Here is a 10,633-nt window from a genome sequence, read left to right on the forward strand (position 1 = left end):
GAGATGGCAAAATGGAGAGATGCCTTGGCAAAAGCGATGAACTTGTATAGAAGTGGGGAAAATCGTACTAACAAGGTAAGTATTTTGTAATTTTCGTTATATTAAGTTTAATGTCCTAATATATATATATATATATGTTGTTAATATTTATTGCATTTTCAATATTTTGTTAATATTTCTTGCATTTTCAATATGTTGTTAATATTTATTGCATTTCCAATTGTTTCTTCATATTTCTTACACTTCCAATTTATTTGTAAGGTTAATTGCATTTCCATTATTTTTATTTTGTTACTTGCATATCCAATATATTTTAAATATTTATTGCATTTCCATTTTTTTGTTAAATAGCTCATTCAAGCACAGATGTGGTTCGGTGCAACCGGGGGTGGCAAAAAAATTCACCCATCATGAATGTTGGGAGGTGGTGAAATATTGTAAACGCTTCATAATTATTCCCACGGGTCCCAACGTTGTGTTAAACGAGACGCCTCTCCGTGATGCAACGACATCGGATTCACCTCTCGATTCCCCTATGAGTGAAGACTCACCCATCCAAAAGGAACCGAGGCCCATTGGCCGAAAGGCTGCGAAGGCAAAGAAAGCGGGTAATTGAAGCAATCATAATTCAAAGTTTTTGGAGGAAATTGCAAGGCAAAACGCCATAAGAATTGAAATGGAGCAGAAACGCCAAGATATGGAGGTGGCAATTCAAGCCGAGTGTGCACGAGAAAAGGAGTATTTGCGCAAAAAAGATATGGAGAAGACGGATCGGGAAACTATGGCGATGGATACAAGCCATATGTCCCCTGATACAAAACAATATTGGAAACTAAAACGAAGGTATGTTATGAGAAGAAGACTTTTCCAGGATGATGGGCCTAGCAACACGGATTGGTTAAATGATCAAAACCATTAAATTAGTTGGCATACCCTTTATGTATTTTTATTTTTCTTGTTTTCTATTAAAGTTGGTGTACTTCATGTATTTTATTTTAGTAGTAGTAATTCTTAATGACTTGTATTGGATTTCTTTATTTAATAAACAAAGCATTCAATAAAAGACAATTTTATTCAACATATTCCATACATCAAACAAAACATAATTAAAATTAAAACAAAAACTACAAACAAGGCACAATAATAAATAAAAAAACAACACAACCAAACCATAAGCAATAGTAAACAACACAACCAAAACATAAGTAAATAAAACATAACCAAAGCATCTATGCTTCATCATTCATCTTCATTCCCTTTCACTGTCCATATATGCTCTATCAAGTCAAGTTGACGGCTTTCATGAATATACGAAGATTGCATCTCTGTATATCGATCTATCATCCGGGTCATCATACGATCGTCCCTCACCAATGGTTCCGGCTCAAACGGTTCTCCATTTGGCCCCATGGGCCTTTCATAAATTCGGGTCAATGCCGTGTTTATTGGATCCGGTTCATACACCTCTCCAGCATCATAATCGTACTCATCCTCCACAATCATATTATGGAGGATGATGCAAGTCATCATAATGCTTCGGAGGATCTCCTCATCAAACATACGGGCCGCACCTCGAACAATCAACCATCGAGCTTGAAGGATGCCAAAACACCTTTCGACATCTTTCTTGTATCCTTCTTAATAAGTAGCAAATAATTTTTTCTTATGGGATCGAGGATTCGGAATGGATTTGACAAATGTGGTCCACCTTGGGTAGATACCGTCAGCTAGATAATACCCCGTCTGGTAGACTGTATTGTTGACTTGATAGGTAATATTGGGGCCTTGGCCGCTCAAAACATCGTTGAAGACCGCAGATTGACCCAGGACGTTGAGGTCATTTTGGGCTCCGGAAACTCTGAAGAATGAATGTCAAACCCATGTGTCGAAGCCAGCAACGACTTCCAGGATGATACTTTTTGTGTCTTTTCTATTTCCGTAATCACCTTGCCAGGCAGTTTGGCAATTCTTCCATTGCCAATGCATGCAGTCGATGCTACCAATCATTCCTGGAAATTCTCGAGCTTCGGCTTTTTGTAGAAGCCGTTGGAGGTCCCTGGAAGTAGGTCTACGCAGGTAGTCCCTAGTGTACAGATTTTCAACTGCATCACAAAATCTTACCAAAGCCTCCAACGTAGTGGACTTCCCCATTCGGGCAACCTCATCCACCTGATCAGCAGATACTCCATACGCCAACATTCGTATAACAGCTGTAAGCTTTTGCTCCGGAAGAAGGCCCAAAACCCCAGTAGCATCACACTTTTGAACAAAGTATGCATCATAATTGCAAATATCATGCATGACTTTATTGAACAAATGGGGTTGCATTCTAAATCGCCTTCGAAAATCAACATCAGAGTACAAAGCAGTTGGGATAAAATAATCTTCCAAAAGATTCTTACCCCGAGAATGCCTATGTCTGTCCACATTCCGGCGACGGCCGACTTGTGAACCACGGTGGCGACCTTGGTTCTCTTCCTCTTCTATTGCCACTGCTATGAGAACTTGTTCATCGACTTGCCTCTGGAACTCATTGATTTCATCGGCTCTACGTTTTCTCTCCTTTCTTTCTCTCTCTTGCCTCTCCAAGCATCTCCTATATTCTTCTATTGAGAATGAATGGAGTATGAATTCTAAACTCTAAAAAAGGAAAATATTGAAAGATGTGGTGTGAGAGGTATGAGGTGAGCCTATGGTTTTATAGAAAAATTTGGCAAGATAAAGATGCCACGTGGCTTGATTTGATTGGATGAAAATCTTATTTGAATTTTGAAATTCATCCGAAATTTGAATCCAAATTTATCTGAAATTTGATTTTTGAAATTCATCCGAAATTTGAATTTTGAAATTCATTCCGAAATTTGAACCCAAAAATTTATCTGAAATTTGAATTTTGAAATTCATCCGAAATTTGAACCAAAAAATCTTATCCCGAAATTTTATCCGATTATGAATAGTCTTGACACGTAGGAACCCGTAAATCTTATCCGAAAATATTATCCAAATTAATTATTGAGGTAAAAAAAATTGTGAATAAAACAAAAAAATAAATAGTAACTGCCCTTAGCAAGGGCAACGGGTGGAAACACAAAATTCTGATTTGCAAAGGCAACCACTATTCACGTGAATAGTAGCTGCCCTAGCTCCCCCCCTTGCCATGGCTAAGGGCAAATGGGTGGAGTTGCTCTAAGATCCACTTGCATTTTGTTGGATGATGACTATGTTCCCAAACTCTCCAACTTTTCATTATCCATAACCATTCCTCCTAAGCAATCCCATGTTGAAGATAGCGTGAAAGGGACATATGGGTACGCCGACCCAAACTATATGGCGACTGGTTACATTACGGCTAAAAGTGATGTTTATAGCTTTGGTGTTCTTCTACTTGTATTCTTGACGCGAAGAGCAGCTTTTAAAAATCAGGCTGGAAAATTTGAACCTATTACTGCAGATCTGAAACTTCATCTTTCTGATGTCCGGATTCAAATTGAGACAATTGTGGACCCTAAAATCCTTGAGAATATAGGGGGAGATGACCAAGCACAACAGCAATTGCAGGATTTCCTAGAACTTGCATTGTCCTGCATCCAAACCCAAAGTGAAGCAAGGCCCGATATGATTGATGTGGCCAAAGAACTCATACGAATTGAGAACTCCATCTTGCCTTGCTAGCTACCTTAATTAAGTGACCTGTGCGACAATGTAGCAGTTTGTAGTCTGGCAAGCTCAGTCTTTCACCTGTTGAAGGGTTGATTCTGAGCTCTCTGTATTAGAAGAATGTCAATAATTATCATTTTATAGTTAAATTATCTGATATGTGACGATTACAACACTTGAAGTTTATGTGGCTTTCAAACAGCAAGGACCACCCTCTGATTAGATCTGTTGGAGTTTGATGTGAAGTTAAAATGAATTTAATACAACTAAAATGAAAATGAGCTATTCAAGTTATATGGAGGGTGTTCATACATGCTCCTTCAACATTTATGGGATGTATTATTTTCGTTCTTTGTTCTTGTGTTTGACCTGTATGTATATAAATCATGTATCAGGCTGTCATGGTTCCATGTTTGAGAGAGCATGCGGTTGCTTCCTGTGATGGCAAATTCAATCCCATTCGTACTTTTTCTAGTGTAGAGCTCATAAATACAACCAACGACTTGGATTTTCTTGCATCATACATGATTGTGGAAGCTACCAAATGTTCAGGGGTTTCTTAGAGGATCGATCAATTGTCGTTAAGAAATTCAGGGGAACGAGACTTTGGCTGTATGAAATTCGTGCCATTGTCAGTTCAATGCAAATGAGCAAGCGAAAGAATGTTTTGAAACTCTTGGTTTGTTGCTTAGAGTTCCCTATACCTAAGCAATATGACAGTGGAGCTATACTTAGTTTTTCCTAATTTTTTGAAAGATATGAGTTTTTTCTTTTTAAAAAGAAATAGTATAGTTGTGCTGCTAAACTTTGTTTTTCCTAATTTCAGAAAAGAAATAATGTATAATATACTTATTTTTTATAAACTTTTTAATAATACATACAAAATTCAGGTATTATACACATAATTCTCACATATTATTGAATACAAATAATATAGATTAAACAATTTAAATAAATTATATATAAATATTTTATAGGAGGGTCTTTTATTCTTAATTTTTTAAAGAAAGAAATAGTATAGCGGCTATACGAGGATTTTTGTACTAATGTTTTAAAAAAGAAATAGTATAGCCGGTCGGCTATATTCTTTTTTCCCTAATTTTTTAAAAGAAATAGTATAGCTGCCCCTCTCTACTCGTTTTTCCATTTAAAAAAAAAACAAAACAAAACAAAAGAAATAGTATAGCCGTAGGGCTATAATTAGTTATTTATTTATTTATAAAGAAATATTATAGCCGTGCGGCTATACGCGATTTTTCCTATTTTTATTATAATAAAAAAATAGTATAGCCGTGCGCTATACCCGGTTTTTCCTAGTTTTTTATTAGAAATATTATAGCCGAACGGCTAGATTCGATTTTTTCTTATTTTATCCGGGTGGCTATACTCGGTTTTAACTGGCTATACTCAGTTTTAATAAAGAAATAGTATACCCGTACGGCTATACTCATATTTTCTTTCTTTTTGGAAAAGAAATAGTATAATTTTCCTAATTTTTGAAACGAAGTAGTATAGCCGAGCGGCTAATGGCACGTATTTTTCATGTATAATACACTTATTTTTTTATAAACTTTTCAATAATACACATAAAATTCATGTATTATACACATACTTCTCACAAATTATTGAATACAAATAATATGTGTTAAATTTTTAAATAAATTATATAGAAACAATATATAGTGTCCGAATTTTTAAGCTGTAATTTGCCAAAATTTTAACGAATAAAACACGTATGTATTTTATTCGTATAGCCAAGCGGCTATACCAAATTTATATCTATAAAGTATAAACTAATGCAACTAGGAGGGTCTTTTTTTCTTAATTTTTTGAAGAAAGAAATAGTATAGGCATGCGACTGTAGGAGGATTTTTTTTACTAATGTATCTTTTCAAATCTAATAAATCCTATGATATAAATTTCAGGATTCTATACATGTTTATGGTGGTTACACAATGTTCAGGGGTTTCCTAGATGGCCGATCAATCAACATTAAGAAGTTCATGGGGACTGGGGATGAAGCTAGGTCCATGGCCATTTCCATATCGATGCAGATGAGCAACCATAAGAATGTTTTGAAACTCTTGGGTTGCTGCTTAGAGATCCCTATACCAGCTTTGGTGCATGAATATGCAATAGAAGGAGTTCTCAACGATCAAGGAGGTTTAAGGACTACTGAAACCAATCCACATTACCATGGAAAACTAGACTGCGCATTGCAATTCAACTTGCTAGTGCAATCACATATTTACATACCGCCTTTCCCAGACCCATAATTCATAGGGATCTAAAACCCAGTTCTATTTTCTTGGACCATGACTATGCTCGAAACTCTCTAACTTTGAACTCTCCATAACCATTCCTCCTATGAAATCACATGCTTGATGATGACGTGAAAGGGACATTTGGTTTCCTTGATCCTTCCTACATGAAGTCAGTTACATTTGAACAAAGTGATGTTTATAGTTTTGGTGTGCATTTACTTGTATTTTTAACGGGACAAAAGGCTGTGGATGCATATGAGGCAGGAGAATACCAATCAATTATTGCATATGTGAAAGCTTGGATATTGGGCAGATTCAAACAATTGCGGACCCTAAAATCTTAGGGAGGTAGGGGGAGATGAGCAAGCACGACGGCACTTGCATGATTTCCTAGCACTGGCATGTTAATTCCTTAAAGCCATAACATGTTTAACACTAACTGAGTCGACATGGTGCTGGCGCAAGAACCGGATGATCTTTGGAGCAGTTGGCGGTGCAAGGTATAGAAGTTCTTCTCCGAGAATCCGATCCTTATAGCTATAACTCGATGAGTGAATTTCTGTTTAGCTGTGTTGTGTTATTCGGATCTAGGAGGGAGCCTTCTATTTATATGCATCTCTCTAAGTGTCTTGCCCATCAAGAAACACTTAGAGATATCCTTCATGCTATAGGATTAATCCATTCCAATCCTTGTAGAACTAGGAACCCTTAAGCCTTCATTATCCTTATTGAACACTGTTTGAGGCTTGCCTAATCGAGATAGGTTTTGAGTTCCTAATAAACAATAAGTCTTTGTAATCCTAATTTGATTAGAAGATCACTTTAGTAGGTTTAATGTAATAAACCTTCTTACATTCTCCCACTTGATCAAATACTCAATTTAGACTTATTGTTCATTACTTAATGGCCATGTGGAACTCAAAATTCTCTTGTTCCTTTTATCAAGCCACTGTCATTTTGAAAAATTCATAAAGGACTATCGAAGTACATGGATATATAACATCCAAGACTTTTATAATCACATACATGAATCTGCAAAACACATAAGGCTTCCAACTGGATTGAAAAACAAGAACTGCTTTTTTGGTTTTACTGTATGTGTGACAAAACTGAACAGTTCTTTGCCCACCCTTCAAAACTACCAAGGTTTGAACAATCTTTAATGACTCATTTCATAGATTCAAACTGTAAAACATAATGTTGACATGATTACAGTTTGGCCTTTGTTCTATTCGTCATCCATAAATAGCAAATGCAGAACATTGTATAAAAGTAATTCAATTAAATCTGCAAAATAAAACTGTCTAGATAAAACTAGTTAACAAAATCAGAATTAAACATAACTGTAAGAACTCTAGCTCCCACTGACTCCCACTGACTTTAGGCATCAAAACTGAATTGCAATCCCATGCTTGCCACATGCCTGTGAAAAACATGATTAGGCAACCCTTTATTCAAAGGATCTGCAATCATAAAATCTGTGCCAATGTGACTTAGAGCAGTCTCTCCATCTCGAATCTTTTCCTTCGCAGATAAGAACTTTAAATGCAAATGCCTCATTCCATTTGATCTCTTATTTCCTTGTGCAAAATATACTGCCGCAGTATTGTCATTCCATAACTGAATCGGTTTCTGTATTGAATCCACAATTCTTAGCATAGACATGAAATTTTTAAGCCACATTGCCATTGAAGTAGCTTCATAAACTGCTAAGAATTCTGCTTGCATAGTGGAGGTTGACACATACTGCTGTTTCATGCTCTTCCATGCCACTGCAGCACCTGCAAATAGAAAAACAACTCCTGATGTGCATTTCTTAGTATCTTGGCATCCTGCAAAGTCTGCGTCTGCATATCCTTCCAGCTGCAAATTTTCAACCTTTCTATAGACCAGTTTGTACTCTTTAGTTCTCTGCAAATATCTTAATACTTTCTTGCCTGCAATCCAATGTGCTTGGCCGGATTAGTGAAATGCCAAGAACACTTATGCAGAATGCCAAGTCTGGTCTAGTGCAGACTTGTGCATATATCAAGCTTCCTACTAGTGATGCATAGGGCTTGTCCTTCATCTCCAATCTCTCTTGCTCAGTTTTAGGAGATTGTTCACTGCTCAATTTATCCCTTTTGAGAAGGGAACAGCACATCCTGATTTCCCATGTTGAACCTTCTAAGCACTTTCTCAATATATGCCTTCGACATAAGCCGATCATTTTCCTTTCTCTGTCCCTGCTGATTTCTATTCCAAGAACATAGTTTGCCTCTCCCAAATCACTCATATCAAAATGATCGGACAGATCCTTTTAGTGTCATGTAACATGGACAGATTGCTACTTGCTAGCGAATGTCATCCACATATAGCGACATGAGGATGAAATTCCTTCCATTGAATTTCATATAGATGCATTCATCAATGGATTATCCATGAAGCCTTGGGACTTAACAACTTCATCAAACTTGAGATACCATTGTCTTGATGCCTGTTTTAGACCATATATTGATTTCTGCAGCTTGCACACTAAATTCTCTTCCCTTTTGAGCCAAAACCATCCTGTTTCATATATATTTCTTCAATCAGTTCTCCATTTAGGAAAGCTGTCTTAACGTCCATCTGATGAAGATGCAGATCAAAATGAGCAACCAAAGCCATTATGACTCTAAATGAATCTTTAGTTGATACTGGGGAGAAAGTTTCATTGTAATCAACTCCCTCTTCTTGTGTGTAACCTTTTGCCACTAATCTGGCTTTATACCTGTCTATTTGTCCTTGTGCATTCCTTTTGGTTTTATAAACCCACTTGCATCCTATAGGTTTGCATCCTAATGGCAAATTAACTAGTTTCCATACTCCATTTTTGCTCATTGATTCTAGTTCAGATTCCATGGCTGCAGACCACTGTGAACTTTTGTCACTTTCCATGGCCTGCTTGAAAGTTGCAGGGTCTTCCTCGTATTGATGTCATGCTCGATTCTTGCAGGTAAACAAAGTAGTCATTTGACAAGGCTGGCCTTTTAGTTCTCTGTGATCTCTGTAAATCTGAGCCGATTCTGGCTGATCATGCGCATTTCTTCCGCTGGCTGATCTGGAGCCGATTCTGGCTGATCTGGAGGCTCTGGCTGGTTTTCTTCCAAAACTTCATCAAAAACAAAATCTGTTTCATCTAATCCTTCCTCCTCTTCTTCAATAAAAATTGCTCTCTGTGTTTCCACAAATCTAGTGTTATTTTTAGGACAATAAAACCTATAACCTTTTGTCCTATCTGGATATCCTATGAAGAAACACTCCTGTTTTGGAATCAAGTTTCTTCTGCATAGGATTGTACAGCTTTGCCTCGCCTTGCATCCCAGGTCCTTAGATGAGCCAAGCTAGGCTTTCTTTTACACCAGATTTCGTAAGGTATGTTGTTTGTAGCTTTGGTGGGAATTCTGTTGGCAAGGTAGTTTGCAGTTTTTAAAGCTTCTCCCCATAGAAAAGTAGGAAGCTTTGCACAACACATCATGCTTCTCACCATCTCTATTAAGGTTCTATTTCTTCTTTCTGAAACACCATTCTGCTGTGGTGTTCCAGGATTTGTATATTGTGCAACAATGCCCTCTTGCTGTAGGAAGTTTGCAAAAGGTCCTGGATTTCTTCCTTTTTCTGTGAACTTGCCATAGAACTCTCCACCCCTATCTGATCTTACAACTTTTATCTTAGAATCCAGCTGGTTTTCCACTTCTGCCTTGTAGATTTTAAACATTTCCAATGCTTTGGATTTTTCCGTTATCAGATACACATATCCATATCTTGAAAAATCATCTGTAAAAGTAATAAAATAACTGAAACCATCATGTGTATTAACTGGAAAAGGTCCGCAGATATCTGTGTGTATTATCTCAAGTAGTTTCTCACTTCTTATTGCCCCTTTCTTTCTGAGATTTGTTAGCTTTCCTTTTGCACATTCAATGCATGTTTTATCTTGTTCATGGTGATTAAGTGGTGGGAGAATTGATTCTTTGCATAGAAGATTCATTCTTTCTTTCGAGACATGTCCAAGTCTCTTATGCCATAGTGTGAAAGATTCTGCATTACAAGGCTGTTTTGAACTTAACACATTTATCATCTCTGTACTTTGATTTGGTAATTTGCAGTTCAAACGAAACATTCCATCGATCAATAATCCATTACCAATAAAACTTTTATTTCTGAAAATGGAGAAACCAGACTCATCAAAATCAAACTGTAAGTTTGATTTTACAAGCTTGCTAACTGATAACAAATTCCTTGTCATAGAAGGAACATAAACGACATCAACTAATTCCAAAATAAAACCTGACTCCAACTCAAGACTAGCTAAACCAACAAAATCTACTCTAACTCTTTCTCCATTTCCCACGAACACCTTCAAGTCATCCTTGTTTGGCACCCTCTTTGTTTTGAATCCCTGCAAAGAGTTAGTCACATGAACTGTTGCACCACTGTCTAACCACCATGAATTAGATAAAACTTCAACTGTATTAGATTCATAAATCACAGAGACATTTTCATGCTTACCTTTTCCCTTTTGTTTGTCCAACCAGCGCTTGTATCTTCTGCAATCTCTCTTTAAATGTCCAAATTTCTTGCAGAAGAAACACTTCAAACCTACTGGACCCGTGCCCTTTGCAGACTCATTTTTCCTTTGCTGCTTATCTGTGTTCTTGTTTTTGGTCCATTCCTTTGGTTTAAACTTAGTA

General features: G+C 36.8%; 1 long non-coding RNA gene and 1 pseudogene across 1 annotated transcript; one reads left to right on the forward strand and one right to left on the reverse strand.

The window, feature by feature from the left end:
- The first annotated feature begins 4,201 nt into the window (after positions 1 to 4,201).
- LOC148916174 (serine/threonine-protein kinase ZRK1 pseudogene) lies at positions 4,202 to 6,329 on the forward strand (annotated as a pseudogene).
- A 3,765-nt stretch (positions 6,330 to 10,094) lies between these two features.
- LOC148916175 (uncharacterized) lies at positions 10,095 to 10,633 on the reverse strand. Its single transcript, XR_016127850.1, has 2 exons — positions 10,452 to 10,633; positions 10,095 to 10,341 (listed from the first exon to the last, which is right to left on the reverse strand). It is a non-coding gene; the product is annotated as an uncharacterized LOC148916175 (long non-coding RNA).

Source organism: Prunus mume, linkage group LG6, assembly GCF_029339155.1.
Source record: "Prunus mume cultivar Tortuosa linkage group LG6, ASM2933915v1, whole genome shotgun sequence".
Taxonomy (NCBI): Eukaryota; Viridiplantae; Streptophyta; class Magnoliopsida; order Rosales; family Rosaceae; genus Prunus; species Prunus mume.